Raw genomic sequence first — 14,919 nt, forward strand, 5'->3', positions numbered from 1 at the left:
TATCTCTGGTGATTACAATGAGAACAATTGTTACTACTGGGGTGAGTATCAAACTGGGAAAAGGGTAAAGGGAATCTAATAGGGTGCTAGGAAACTTCCCTAACTTGATGTCAGAGGAGGTTATAAAAGTGTATATACAGATGTAAAAATTCATCACACTGTACACTTATGACTAGTACACGCTATACACTTTACCTGTGTAAACTCAAGAAAAATGTAAAAACTGAGTATAACTGTCATTTCCAAAGTTACACTACCTTTTACCTAATGTCCTCAGGAGGACTGGTATGTTACTGCCTCTTATTCTTGAAAACTCCTCCCTCAATGGTCCTCAGCTGTTCAAGAGACAAGACTGGGTTTTGACAGTCCATGACCTGCTTCTAAGGTAAGATAACTGATATGCAAGAGATGACAAGTCATGAAACTGAAGTAAACTAGAGACTTCATGAATTCTAAAGATGGCCAAATATTTATGGGGAGCAAATCATTTCTCTAAAGAACAGGGTAAAATTTTCAAATGATCAAATGTGGAAACACCAACGTTATCTTCCCCCATAAGGGTATTAGTAATCCTTGACTACTGACATCTGCATTTAACCTTATATACAAACTTAAGGAAGAGTCATTAACAACCTGTGATAGGTAGATGACACAACCTTGCTTGCTGAAATTGCAGATGACTTGAAGTACTTCCTGATGAAGATCAAATACCACGGTCTTCAGTATGGATTATACCTTAACAGAAAGAAAACAAAAATCCTCACAACTGGACCAATAAGCAACATCATGATAAATGGGGAAAAGGTTGAAGTTGTCAAGTATTTTATTTTACTTGGATCCTCAATCAACATCCATGGAAGCAGCAGTCAAGAAATCAAATGAAGCATTGCACTGAGCAAATCTGCTACAAAAAATCTCTTTAAAGTGTTAAAAAGCAAAGATGTCATGTTGAGGACTAAGGTGCCCATGACCCAAGCCATGGTATTTTCAGTCTTCTCATATGCTCACGAGAGCTTGACAATGAATAAGGAAGACTGAGAAAGAATCGATGCATTTGAATTATGGTGATGGAGAAGAATATCGAATATACCATGGACTTCCAGAAGAATGAACAAATCTGTCTTGGAAGAAGTACAGACGTAATGCTCCTTAGAAGCAAGGATGGCAAGACTTCATCTCATGTACTTTGGACATGTTATGAAGGTGGACCAGTCCCTAGAGAAGGACATCATGCTTCCTAAAGTAGAGGATCACCAAAAAGAGGAAGATCCTCAATGAGAGGACTGACACAATGATTGCAACGATGTGCTCAAACACAGCAATGATTGTGAGGATGGTGCAGGCCCGGGAAGTGTTTCATTCTGTTGTACATAGGGTCACTATGAGTTGGAACTGACTCGAGGGCACCTAATCACAACAACAAACACAGTTAAGAAAATCTAGGCTTTTCTCTAACACTTTGGTCACCAAGTTTTAATTTTTAAAAAATTTTTTGATGGTATGTTATTTCAGTATTGAAATGCATGCTTACTAGTTGAGTATCTTTAAATTTTTCGTTGGGAGTATGGATTTGAGAAATACGATCTGGCAATACACTACCTCTGAGACTAGTGGCACTGTGGTGCCACCGATCTGTGGTGTGACAATATACCAATAAGAACTACATAGATAATTTATTGCAGGTGCCTTTCCATTAGGTTACATGGTGAACCTCTGGTTTTCCGAATATGACACAGGAAAACGAAAACAAACCCACCAGGGCCTCCTACCACACAGGAAGCCATGACTGTGCTTGCAAGCCTTATCTCACACAAATAAAAGATTTTAAAAAAGGGCAAACGTTTACAAAACTAACACATCCAGGAAGTATCATCTAATAGAATGCTCAGCCTACACAACAGTGAGGCTCCAACTCATGTCTGCAGAGCTTCACCCATTTCAAAAGGGACCCATCTTGACGCTAAATGTGTTAGTACTGGAATAACGTACAGAGGCGTAAAAAGTGGCTGGCAAAACATTTATGCCAATACTAACAAAAGGGATAACACAAAGGAAATAAACACAACCTGGACAGATCTCAAATTCCAGAGAAAGTCACTGAACCTCCGTGGTCACCGGGTGGCGCCTCTTGGTCCACACAGGGAACCCCTCTCGTTCACACAGAGTGCCAGAAACTGGAAGCGGAAGTGCATGTCCACCCCAGCAGACTTGTTTGCTCCCGCTTCTGCTCCTGTGTGAGGTAGGTTTTGCGTCTGTCGCAATCTGGCCTAGTCAGGTATTAGGTGCAGCCCGCGGGGCTAAGGGCGCTGCTCTTGCTCTTCTGCGCAGTCCTGACTTCCTCTAGCCGGGCTATGCCCGGAGCCTACCGTCACCGCCGCCGCTGTCCTGCCACCTGGCCGCTTTCCTGGGGTGCTGCTGCCGCCGCCGCCACTGCTGCCGCTTTCTTGTCGTTGCCGCTGCCGCTGCCGCCGCTTCCCTGTCGCTGCCGCCTCCGCATTCCTGCTGCCGCCTTCTCCGAGAGTCCGGCCCACCCGGCACCTGTCCGCCTGGTGCGCAGCTGCTTTCTGCGTGCCGTGCTCTGGAAGACCGAGTTGGTGGGCTAGACATGGGGCTCTCGGTGCATTGACAGGTAATACCGTGTATATCCTCGTTAACTAACAGTGTGGTTCCCAGACTAGCAGCGTCCCCTACACCTGGGAGTTTGTGAGAACTGCAGATTCTCGGGCCTCATGGGAACTCAGGGTAATTAGCCTGAATCTAAACGCCCTGCTCCTACCTCCTCCAATCGGCCCCCGTAATTCAAAGGCATCAATCTTCTTCGTCCTTCCTTATTCGTTGTCCAGCTTTCGCATGCATATGAGGCGATTGAAAACACCATGGCTTGGGTCAGGCGCACGTTAGTCCTCAAGGTGACATCTTTGCTTTTAACACTTTAGAGAGGTCTTTGCAGCCGATTTAGGACCACATTTATCCCAATTTTAGGAGGAAAATATTTAGTAAGAAGCACATTTCTTTGGCTGTAAAGCAGACATTTTCGTCATGATTGCATGAGAGTATGGCCAATGCTAGTTCATCAAAAGTAAGATGTGATGTAGCTGAACAAACAATATAGCAGTGAGCAGTTTGTAGAGATCACACACCCAGTGTGTCTCCACAATCTTAAGGTTTGGCCGAGGCAGAATCTTTGTTGGACGCTGGTGATTCAACCACAATTTCCGCTACACACTTTTTAATAGGTTAACGGCTTCTTACAGCAAGAGCTGTGCATATTCCCAATGTCAGCAGCAAATATTGAGAATGAGGGCATGTGTAATGAAACTAATCAAAAATACTTGAGCAAACTCTAGAAGGTCAGCCGAGGAAGAATTGATGACATTTCTACAATATTGCACAAAGTACCTCATCTTTTCTAGTAATTATTTTACAAAGTAGTCTTGCTTAAATAAATGTGAAATCTGCAACTGTTAGAAGTCAAGATTTATAATAAATAATTTGGAACATGAAGAAGCAGACGTTGATGAGTAAATAATGTGTGCAGCATTTTTAATATGACTAGAGAATTTTTTTTCAACCAAATGAAGTAATGTAGAATGAAGGTGATATGCGTGTATCAAACGTATCGACTCTAAGAGCAACAAAAGGATATTTTACATAGAACAAAAGATAGAAAAAAAAATACTGAAGAGTTTAGCAGCAGCTGCATATATATCATTTCAAAAATTTAAAGTCTCTAAATTTGTGTTCTGTTTGTGAAATCATTGCTAATGCCAGTGTCACTAGCATTATTATTATTATTATTTACTACTTAGAGTTATAATTCACCAGATTTTTTTAACGGAAGTAGTCCTGTTATTATTATTTTTCCATATTAATAACCAGGTGATCCAGAGCCATTTATCTCAAAAGGTCCATTCTTTACACATTGTAGTTCCACAAGTGTGATTTTATCTATCTGTTATATAACACAATCTTTTACTGTTTCAACCATTTTTACATACACAGTTCAATATCATTAATTACTTTCAGGAGGTTGTGCAGTCATCATCACTACCAGCTTCCAAGTTTTTCTATCACCCTTAGCAGAGACTCAGCACCTCTTAAGCATGAATTTCACCTTTCTCCTCTCATCCGCTCCTGTAATCAGTAATAAACTTTGGTTGCTATACATTTGTCTATTTTAGATATTTCATCTAAGTGGAATCGTACAATATTTGTCCTTTTGTGTCTAACTTATTCGTGCGATTTTTTTTTTTTTTAATAATAACTTATTTTCAGTGAAAGTTTACAGGACAAAATAGGTCCCCATTTTACAATTTCTACGTAAATGTTCAGTGACACTGGATATACTCTTCTCGTGTCTCCATTCTGGTTAACATAGTATTTTCAATGTTCATCTATGTAGCAGCATTTATGAGTACTTTATTTCTTTTTATGACTAAATAATAAGAGCCCTAGTGGCACAGTGGTTGAGTGCTCGACTGCTAACCAAAATGTTGGTAGTTGTAACCCACTGGCCACTCTGCAGGAGAAAGATGTGGCAGTCAGCTTCCATAAAGATTACAGCCTTGGAAACACAATGGGGCATTTCTACCTACTGTGTCCTGTAGGGTCCCTATGACTCAGAATAGACTGAATGGCGATGGGTCTGATATAGATGTCCTACGTTTTATCTGTGCATCTGTTGATAGACATTTACATTCTTTCCACTTTTGGGCTATTTATCAATAGTGTTGCAGTGAACATTGGTGTAAAAGTACCTGTTTGCATCTCTGCTTTCAAGCCTTTTGGGTATATACCTTGGAATAGAAGTTTGAGTCATATGGTAATTGTATGTTTAACTTTTTGAAGAACCACCAAACTGTTTTCCATGGAAGCTGTACCATTTTACAATCCCACCAACAATTTCTCCACATTCTCCCTAACTCTTGGTTTCTGTCTTTTTGATAATAGCCATCCTGGTAGGGGTGAAGTGGTATTTCATTGTGGTTTTGATTTGCATTTCCCTAATGACTAATGACATTGAGCATCTTTTCATGTGCTTATTGGCTATTTGTGTATCTTTGGTGAAATGTATATTTAAGGTTTGCGTCCATTTCTAAAATGATTTGTCTTTATGCTGTTGAGTGGTAGGAGTTCTTTATATATCCTGGATATTAAACCCGTATCGTATATGATTCCCAAATATTTTCTCCTGTTCTATAGATTGTCTCTTCACTTTTTTTTAATTGTACTTTAGGTGCAAGTTTACAGCTCAAGTTAATTTCTCATACAAAAATTTATACACATATTGTTCTGTGACATTAGTTGCAATCCCTCCAATGTGACAGCGCACTCCACCTTTCCACCCCGAGTTTCTTGTGTCCATTCAACCAGTTCCTGTCCCTTCCTTCCTTCTCGTACTGCCTCTGGACAGGAGCTGCTCATTTAGTCTTGTATGTCTTGTTGGACTAAGAAGGACCCTCTTGATGAGTATTATTTTATGTTTTACAGTGCAGTCCAATCTTTGTCTGAAGAGTGAGCTTTGGGAATGGTTTTAGTTTTGGGTTAACAGAGCCTCTGTGGGCCATAGTTTCTGGGGTTTCTCCAGTCTCTGTCAGACCATTAAGTTTGTTGTTTTTACGTGAATTTGAGTTCTCGGCATTTTTCTCCTGCTCCATCTGGGAGTCTCTGTTGTGTACCCTGTCAGGGCAGTCACTATCTAGTTCTTCTGGTCTCAGGCTGGTGGAGTCTCTGGGTTATGTGGCCCTTTTGTCTCTTGGGCTAATGTTTTCCTTGTGTCTTTGGTGTTCTTCATTCTCCTTTGCTCCAAGTAGGTTGGGACCAATTGATGAATCTTAGATGGCTGCTCACAAGCTTTTAAGGCCCCAGATGCCACTCACCAAAGTGGGATGCGGAACATTTTCTTAATAAACTTTGTTATACCAGTTGACCGAGAAGTCTCCCTGAAACTATAGTCCCCAGGCCCCAGCCCCAGCTACTCTGTTCCTCAAAGTGTTTGGTTGTGTTCAGGAAACTTCCTAGCTTTTGCTTTGGTCCAGTTGTGCTGACTTCCCCTGTATTGTGTGTTGTCCTTCCCTTCACCAAAGATGATTCTTATCTACTATCTAGTTAGTGAATTCCCCTCCTCACCCTTGTAACCATCAAAGAATACTTTCTTCTGTGTTTAAACCTTGTCTTGAGTTTTTATAATAGTGGTCTCATACAATATTTGTCCTTTTGCGACTGGCTACTTTCACTCAGCATAATGCCCTCCGGATTCATCCATATTGTGAGATGTTTCACAGATTCATCATTGTTCTTTATTATTACATAGTATTCCATTGTGTGTATGTACCATAATTTGTTTATCCATTCGTCTGTTGATGGGCATCTAGGTTATTTCCATCTTTTTCCTATTGTGAACAGTGCTGCAATGAACATGAGTGTGTATATATCTATTCGTGTGACAGCTCTTATTTCTCTAGGGTATATTTCTAGGAATGGGATTGCTGGATCATATGATACTTCTATTTCTAACATTTAAAGTAAGCGCCAAATCATTTTCCAAAGTGTTTGTACCATTTTACACTCCCATCAGCAGTGTATAAGTGTTCCAGTCTCTCCACAACCTCTCCAACATTTATTATTTTGTGTTTTTTAGATTAGTGCCAGTGTTGTTCGGGTGAAATGGTATCTCATTGTAGTTTTGATTTGCATTTCTCTAACGGCTAATGATCGTGGGCATTTCCTCATGTATCTGTTAGCCGCCTGAATGTCTTCTTTGGTGAAGTGGCTGTTCATATCCTTTGCCCATTTTTTAATTGGTTTATTTGTCTTTTTGTTGTGGAGGTGCTGCAGTATCTTTTAGATTTTAGAGATTAGACCATTATCGGATATGTCGTAGCCAAAAAATTTTTCCCAGTCTGTAGGTTCTCTTTTTACTCTTTTGGGGAAGTGTTTTGATGAGCTTAAGTGCTTGATTTTTAGGAGCTCCCAATTATCTAGTTTCTCTTCTGGTGTTTATGCATTGTTAGTTATGGTTTGTATACTCTTTATGCCATGTGTTAGGGCTCCTAGCATTGTCTCTATTTTTTCTTCCATAATCTTTATCGTATTTGATTTTATAATTAGGTCTTTGATCCATTTTGAGTTAGTTTTTGTACAAGGTGTGAGGTATGAGTCTTGTTTCATTCTTTTACAGATGGATATCCAGTTATGCAGCACCATTTTTTAAAGAAACTGTCTTTTCCCCCTTTAATGGACTTTGTGCCTTTGTCAATTATTAACTGCTCATAGGTGGATGAATTTACATCTGGATTCTCAATTCTATTCCATTGGTCTGTGTATCTGTTGTCGTACCAGTACCTGTTGTGACTACTGCAGCAGTATAATAGGTTCTAAAATCAGTTAGTGTGAGGCCTCCCACTTTGTTCTTGTTCTTCAATAATGCTTTACTTATCCGGGGCCTCTTCCCTTTCCAAATGAAGTTGGTGATTTTTTTCTCTGTCTTGTGAAAAAATGCCATTGGAATTTGGGTTGAGATTGCATTGTATCTGTAGATCACTTTGGTTAGAATGGACATTTTCACAATGTTGAGTCTTTCTATCCATGAGCATGATATGTTTTTCCAGTGCTGTCAATCTCTTGGTTTCTTGCAGTAGTGTCCTGTAGTTTTCTTTGTATAGGTCTTTTATGTCTCTGATTAGGTTTATTCCTAAGTATTTTATCTTCTTAGGGGCTATTATAAATGGTATTGATTTGGTGATTTCCTTTTTAAAGTTCTCTTTGTTGGTGTAGAGGAATCCAACTGATTTTTGTATGTTTATCTTGTATGCTAATACTTTTCTGAAATCTTCCATTAGTTCCAGTAGTTTTCTTGTGGATTCTTTGGTGTTTTCTGTGTGTAAGATTATATTATCTTCCAATAGGGATTTATTTTATTTTATTATACTTTAAGTGAAAGTTTACAATTCAAGTTAGTCTCTCATATAAAAATTTGTACATACGTTGTTATGTGACCCTAATTGCTCTCTGTATACTGTAAGAGCACATTCCTCCTTTCCACCCCGATTTCCCGTGTCCATTCAACCAACTCCTGACCCTCTGCCTTCTCATCTCACCTCCTGACAGGAGCTGCCCATTTAGTCACATGTATCTACTTGAGCTAAGAAGCACAGTCTTTGCGGGTGTTGTTTTTTGTCCCATAGTCCAGTCTAATCTTTGACTGAAGAGTTGGCCTCGGGAATGGTTTTAGTGCTGGGTTGACAGAGAGCCTGGGGGCCATGCTTTCTGGAGTTCCTCCAGTCTCAGTCAGACCATTAAGTCTGGTCTTTTTACTAGAATTTGAGTTCTGCATCCCACTTTTCTCCTGCTCCATCAGGGACTCTGTTGTGTTCCCTGTCAGGGACGTCAGTGGTGGTAGCCGGGCACCATCTAGTTCTTCTGGTCTCAGGCTTTATGAAGTCTCCAGTTTATGTGGCCCTTCCTTGTGACTTTGGTGTTCTTCATTCTTCTTTACTCCAGGTGGGTTGGGACCAATTGATGCATGTTGGGTGGCTGCTCGCTAGCTTTTAAGGCCCGACACCACTCACCAAAGTGGGATGCAGAACATTTTCTTAATAAACTTTGTTATGCCAGTTGACCTAGATGTCCCCTGAAGGCATGGTCCCCAGACCTCCGCCCCTGCTACTCTGTCCCTCAAAGTGTTTTTAGTTTTATTTAGGACTTCTTAGTCGAATAGGGATATTTTACTTTTTCCTTACCAATTTGGATGCTCTTTATTTCTTTTTCTTGCTTTATTGCTCTGGCTAGGATCTCCAGCACAATGTTGAATAAGAGTGGTGATACAGGGAATCCTTGTCTGGTTCCCCTTCTCAAGGGGAATGCTTTCAGACTCTGTTTAGGATGATTTTTGCTATTGGCTTTGTATAACTGGTCTTTATTGTTAAGAAATTTCCTTTGTATTCCTCTTTTGTTGAGAGTTTTTATCAGGAATTGGTGTTGAACTTTGTCAAATACCTTTTCTACATCAATTGATAAGATCATGTGATTCTTGTCTTTTGTTTTATGTGATAGATTATATTAATTGTTTTTCTAATGTTGAACCATCCTTCCATAGCTGATATGAATCCCAGTTGGTTATGATGAATTATTTTTCTGGTATGTTGTTGAATTCTCTTGGCTAGAATTTTGTTGAGGATTTTTGCGTCTACGTTCTGAGGGATATTGGTCTGTAATTTTTTCTTTTTTTGTGGTGTCTTTATCTGGCTTTGGTATCAGGGTTATAGTGGCTTCATAGAATGAGTTCAGGAGTATTCTGTCCTTTTCTATGCTCTGAAATAACTTTGGTAGTACTGGTGTTAACTCTTCTCGGAAAGTTTAGTAGACTTCTCCGGTGAAGCAGTCAGGGCTAGGGTTTTTTGTTGTTGTTGTTGTTGGGAGTTTATTACCTCTTCAATCTCTTCTTTTATTATAGATTTATTTTCTATCTCAGTTTTTGTTAGTTTAGGTAGGTAGTGTGTTTCTAGAAATCTATTCATCTCCTCTAGGTTTTCAGATTTGTTGGAGTACAATTTTTCATAGTATTCTGTTATCCTTTTTATTTCAGTTGGGTCTGTTGTGATGTCGCCCATCTCATTTCTTATTCGGGTTATTTACTTTCTCTCCTGTTTTTCTTTTGTCAGTTTGGCCAGTGGTTTAGCGATTTTGTAGATCTTTTCAAAGAACCAGCTTTTAGTCTTCTTGAACCTTTCAATTGTTTTTCTATTGTCTATTTCATTCTTTTCTGCTTCAATCTTTATTATGTTCTTTCTTCTGGTGCCCAAGGGCTTCTTTTGCTGCTTACTTTCTATTTGAGTTTTAGGGTTAGTGTTTTGATTTTGGCCCTTCTTTTTAGATGTGTGTATTTATTGCTATACACTGACCTCTGAGCCCTGCTTTTGGTGTTTGCCAAAGGTCCTGGTACAGCGTGTTTTCATTCTCATTTGATTCTGTGAATTTCTTTATTCTGTTCTTGATTTCTTCTATAGCCTAGTAGTTTTTTTAGGAAGGTGTTTTTCAGTTTCCATGTATTTGATTTTTTTTTCCTTGCTTTTTCTGTTATTAATTTCTAATTTTATGACTTTATGTTCAGAAAAGATACTTTGTAGTATTTTTATGTTTGGGTTCTGTTAAGGCTTGCTTTTGGCCTATTACGTGGTCTATTCTGCAGAGTGTTCCATGTGCATTGGAAAAGAATGTATACTTGGCTGCTGTTGGATGGAGTGTTCTGTATGTGTCTATGAGGTCAAGTTGGTTGATTGTGGCATTTAGATCTTCTGTGTCTTTATTGAGTTTCTTTCTAGATGTTCTGTCCTTCACCGAAAGTGGTGTGTTGACATCTACTATTATTGCGGAGCTGTCTATTTCTCTTTTCAATGCTGTTAGAGTTTGTTTTATGTATTTTGGAACCCTGTCATTGATTACGTATATATTATGGTTATGTACTTCTGGTGTATTGACCTTTTAATCATTATATAGTGTCCTTCTTTATCGTTTGTTATGGATTTTGCTTTAAAGTCTATTCTGTCAGAGATTGGTATTGCCACTCCTACATCTAGCTCAATTGGCATAACACAGTTTATAAAGAAAATGTCTACATTCTACCTTGGTATGTCTGGGGTCTGAAAAACCTGTGAGCAGCCATCTAAGATTCTCCACTGGTCTCACCCCTTTCGGAGCAAGGGAGAATGAAGAAAACAAGATACGAGGGAAAAATTAGTCCAAAGGACTAATGGACCACAACTACCACGGTCTCCAGCAGACTGAGTCTAGTACAACTAGATGGTGCCTGGCTACCACCACTGACTGCTCTGACAGGGATCTCAACAGAGGGTCCCAGACAGAGCTGGAGAAAATTGTAGAACAAAATTCTAACTCACAAAAAAAGACCAGACTTACTGGCGTGACAGAAACTGGAGAAACCCTGAGAGTATGGCCCCCAGACACCCTTTTAGTTTAGTAATGAATCACGCTTGTGGTTCACCCTTCAGCCAAAGATTAGACAGCCCCATAAAATAAAACGAGACTAATGGGGCACGACAGTCCAGGGACAAGGACTAGAAGGCAGGAGGGGACAGGAAAGCTGATAATAGGGAACCCAAGGTTGAGAAGGGACAGTGTTGACGTGTTCTGGGGTTGTTAACCATTGTCATAAAATGTGTACTGTTTAATGAGAAACTATTTGTTCTGTAAACCTTCATCCAAAGTACGATTAAAAAAAAATTGCTGTTCCTGCTCTTTTTTGGTGGTTGTTTGCTTAATATATTTTTTCCATCCTTTGAGTTTTAGTTTGTGTCTTTGAGTCTAAAGTGTGTCTCTTGTAGACAGCATATAGACGGATCGTGTTTTTTATCCATTCTGTGACTCTGTCTCTTTTTGGTGCATTTAGTCTATTTACATTCAATGTAATTATTGATAGTTATGAGTTTACTGGTATCATTTTTATGTATTTTTGTGTGTGCGTGTGGTGTTAATAGTTTCTTTGTTCCACTTAATTTTCTGTGCTGAGTCGTTTTTCTTTTATGTATTTATGTTTCATCTTTTTCATTAGTGTTGATTTTGTGTTTGCTGAGTCTTTATGTTTTTCTTTTTATTTTGATGCATAAATTTGTTAGTTTCCTTTGTGGTTACCTTAAAATTTACCTCTATTTTTCTAAGTTTAAACATCTTTATTGCTTGATATTGCCTTAAGTTCCTTTCCATGTGAAAGTTCTATGACTACACTATTTAGTCTCTTTTTTGTTCTAATGTTATTATTGTTTACATAATGACATTTGTTTCCCCAGTTTCAGTCCTTTAGCTTTCACTTATTTTTGTACTTCTGTATCTGGGTTCATATCTAGTTGTTCTGTCCTGTGTTCTAGCCTTGGATTGTTGTTTGATATTATTTCTCTAGCAGAAGGACCCCCTTTGATATTTCTTGTAATTTTGATTTGGTTTTTCCAAATTCCTTAACTTCTGTTTATCTGGAAATGCCCTAATTGAGCTGTCGTATTTGAGAGACAGTTTTGCTAGATATATAATTCTTGGCTGGCAGTTTTTTTCCTTCAAGGCTTTATATATGTCATCCCATTGCCTTCTTCCCTGCATGGTTTCTGCAGAATAATCAGAGCTTAGTCTTATTGACTTCTTCATAGGCAACTTTTCTTTTATTCCTAGCCGCTCTTAAAGTTCTCTCTTTATCTTTAGTTTTGGCAAGTTTGATGATAATATATCTTGGTGACTTTCTTTTGGGATCTATCTTGTGTGGGGTTCTATGAGCGTCTTGGGTAGATATCTTCTCATCTTTCATGATATCAGGGAAGTTTTCTGCCAACAAATCTTCAAAAATTCTCTCTGTATTTTCTGTTATACCCTCCTCCTCCCCCGTTCTGGTACTCCAGTCACTCGTAGGTTTTCACTCTTGATAACGTCCCACATAATTTTTAGAGTTTCTTTATTTTTTTAAATTTTTTTATCTGATTTTTCCTCAGATAAATTGGTGTCCAGGACGTTATCTCCAATCTCACTAATTCTAACTTCCATTGCCTCAATTCTGCTCCTGTGACCTATTGCATTGTCTAATTCCGAAATTTTATTGTTAATCTTTTGGATTTCTGTTTACTATCTCCCTATGGTTTCTAGCAGCCAGTTAAATTTGTCCTTCTGTTTTTGTATTGCTTTCCTGAATTCCTCTTGCTTTGTCTATATGTTCCTTAACATGGTCTGAGTTTTCCATGATCTCCTTCCTGATGTCTTGAAGAGGTCCGTATTTTAATCTTTTGTATTCTAACTCCAGTAATTCCAAGACCTTCTCTTCCTCCAGAAGGTTTCCTGGTTCTTTGTTTTGGTCGCTTGCTGGAGCCATCTTGATCTGCTTCTTTATGTGATTTGATATTCACTGTTGTCTCCGAGCCATCAATAAATTATTATATTTATTTTATGTTTACTTACTGTGTCCTAGATTTTTGTTTTGTTTTGTTTTGATATGCTCAAGTAGGCTGGGTGTGTGAGCTACTTTGGTTATTGGGGTCTTTGAAGCTCTCGCATCCTGTCACCAGGTGCTTAGAGCTGCTACTATGAGTGTGAGCTCAGGAGTCTGTTTACTTTTCTTGTGCAGATTCAGCTCAGGTATCCGGGTCATTGGTTACTGAGTGTGTGGTGCACACTCACCTATAGTCCTAGATGGGCAGAGCTACATAGGGGTGATTTGAGTAGGCATGCTGTCTTATTCATTTAGTGCTGCTATAACAGAAATACCACAAGTGGATGGCTTTAACAAAGAGAAGTTTATTCTCTCACGGTCCAGTAGGCTAGAAGTCCAAATTCAGGGCACTGGCTCCAGGGGAAGCATTTCTTACTCTGTCAACTCTGGAGGAAGGTCCTTGTCATCACTCTTCCCTTGATCTGGGAGCATCTCAGCACAGGAACCTCAGGTCCAAAGGACATGCCCTGCTCCCGGTGCTGCTTTCTTGATGGTATAAGGTCTCCATGTCTCTCTGCTAACTTCTCTCTTTTATATCTCAAAAGAAATTGACTTAAGACACTATCTAATATTGTAGACCTCATTAATATAACTGCCACTAATCCATCTTATTACATCATAGTGATAGCATTTACAGCACATAGGGAAATCACATCAGGTGATAAAATGGTAGACAATCATAACAATACTGGGAATCATGACCTAGCCAAGTTGACAGATATTTTTGGGGGACACAATTCAGTCCATGACACATGGGTATCTGGCTGCAGTAGAGTTTTGTGTCCTGAGCAAGGGCTGATGGCTATGCCTGAGTGCCTGAGTGGAAGGCATGTCCCTGTTCCCTAGTGTGCGTAGGTGGGTGGGTTTTGCAGCCGGACTTTGGGCACCCAATGCTGTTGGCTCTAAGGACTGGGAGGCACCACTTACTCTCAGACGCCTATTGTGAGTGGCTAGGTGGACTGTTTGAAACTGTCAGTCCTCAGGCCCCTGATGTGAGTGGGTAAGGACCCTATTTAATGGAGATGGCAGCATCAAGTTTCATGAATCTGCAACTCCCCCTTGGTTGCTGCAGTTGAAAATAGGCTTCAGGTATATACCCTGTTGTTTTATGCTAGTGAGGGCAACTCTTTTGAATCGGCCCACAAAGGTCTAGGCAGGGATGAAGCGCGTTTGAAGTCCGTGGGCCCCTTATTCCAGTTCTTAGGCAAAGGGACAGTGTTTCTCCTGTGTTTCTGGCTTAGGGAGTATGGTGATTTTTTAAAGCTGCAGAACTGGTTTGGGTGTAGAAAATCCTTGGTCTTCGGCTTAGGAGGCTTGAGATTAATGAGGGCCTGCGATGTAGAATCCATCCACACGGGTCTAGGCAGGGGTGATGGGCATTACACGTCTGTGGACCCCTTATGTCAGTGCCTAGGCACAGGGCCAGTGCCTGCCCTGAGTTTCTGGCTTAGGGGGTGTGGTGACTTTTTGAAGCTGCGGGACTGAGTTCCTACGTTCCTGGCTTAGGGGACTTGGCGGGTATTTTTTTTTCCCCCTAAAGCTGCGAGCCTGGTTTGGGCAGGATAGCCCTTATTTCTGTCTTAGGGGTTATGGCAATTGTTGAATACTGCCGGACTGGTGTTGGAGCGGAGCAAGGATGGTGGTGGGTGAGGGGAAAGCAGCACTTCTCTGTTTCGGAGAGAGGGGTTATTTTGATCCTGCACGGTAGGTTAGATGCTTGCACTTAACTTTCGTAGATCCAGCGCTGCTTTCCCCTGACTGTGGAGGCCTGTGCAGTGTCTGCCAGCCAGTCTCTCCCAACTGGGTGAAAGGCATCCTGAGTGTTACTGCTTGCCTCAACCCCCATGCGCCAGCCGACCCAGCTTGCAGGGTGCTGGCTACCTCAAGACTGGCACTTCTTCTCTGCTTCTGAACTGTCCCTCCCGCTCCTGCTCGGT

General features: G+C 40.2%; 1 protein-coding gene across 1 annotated transcript in view; it reads left to right on the top strand.

The window, feature by feature from the left end:
* Positions 1 to 2,196: 2,196 nt before the first annotated feature.
* LOC111822045 (zinc finger protein 420-like) overlaps positions 2,197 to 14,919 on the top strand; it is a 35,227-nt gene continuing 22,504 nt past the window's right edge. Inside the window, exon 1 of the mRNA XM_023738779.1 lies at positions 2,197 to 2,239. The gene's annotated coding sequence lies outside the window, so the exon portion shown is untranslated. The remainder of the gene's footprint in view (positions 2,240 to 14,919) is intronic.

The sequence above is a fragment of the Trichechus manatus genome, unplaced genomic scaffold (genome assembly GCF_000243295.1).
Source record: "Trichechus manatus latirostris isolate Lorelei unplaced genomic scaffold, TriManLat1.0 scaffold00122, whole genome shotgun sequence".
Taxonomy (NCBI): domain Eukaryota; kingdom Metazoa; phylum Chordata; class Mammalia; order Sirenia; family Trichechidae; genus Trichechus; species Trichechus manatus.